The sequence below is a fragment of the Denticeps clupeoides genome, chromosome 3, assembly GCF_900700375.1.
Source record: "Denticeps clupeoides chromosome 3, fDenClu1.1, whole genome shotgun sequence".
In the NCBI taxonomy this organism is placed as follows: domain Eukaryota; kingdom Metazoa; phylum Chordata; class Actinopteri; order Clupeiformes; family Denticipitidae; genus Denticeps; species Denticeps clupeoides.
Window position 1 is genome coordinate 2,917,022 of NC_041709.1, and position 929 is coordinate 2,917,950.

The following is a 929-nucleotide window of genomic DNA, read 5'->3' on the forward strand; positions in this document are numbered from 1 at the left end:
TGCGGCGATGAAGCTGGCAGCCCACGCGTGTCTGTCATTCTCTCTCTCCCTCTCCCTCCCTCTCTCTCTCCCTCTCTCACTATATCTCTCTCCCTCTCTCACTATAGCTCTCTCTCTCTCTCTCTATCCCTCTCTCTCTCTCTGCCTCTCTCACTATCTCTCCCTCTCTCTCTCACTATATGTCTCTCTACCTGTCTCTCTCTCTATCTATCTCTATCTCTCCCTCTCTCACTATATATCTCTCTCTCCCCCCTCTCTCTCTCCTTCTCTCACTATACCCCCCCTCTCTCTCCCTCTCTCACCATACCCCCCCCTCTCTCACTATATCTCTCTCCCTCTTTCTCCCTCTCTCACTATATCTCTCTCTCCCTCTCACTATATCTCTCCCTCTCTCTCTCTCCCTCTGTCTCTCTCCCTCTCTCCCCTCTCCCTCTCTCTCTCTCTCTCTCTCTCCTTGTGCATGCACACGGTGGGACTACCGGTACGAGGCTGAAAACAGTCCGCATTTACGCCATTTATGGAGCCCAGGGGATTATAAATACATTTTTCTGTATTGTACCCTACCCATACATTCTTGGACCAGTTTGTACGTCTTACATTAGCTGTACGCCATCACGCTGTTTCATGACTAATCATAGACTAAAAAAAACTGACGGCTGAATTGGTTTTACGTTGTGCTATGAGGTACGTTTTCACACTGGTCATAGCAGCTTTGACCTACAGGTTTGGCCAGTTTGCGTTGGTCGTGCATTGCATCTCCTGAGGTAACACAGCCCCAAAAAGCTAAACCTACACATAACGCACAAAAAATAAATGAAACACTGGCCGCACAGCAGCACAGCACACGGTGAAATTTGTCCTCTGCATTTAACCATCACCCTGAGTGAGCAGTGGGCAGCCATGACAGGCGCCCGGGGAGCAGTGTGTGG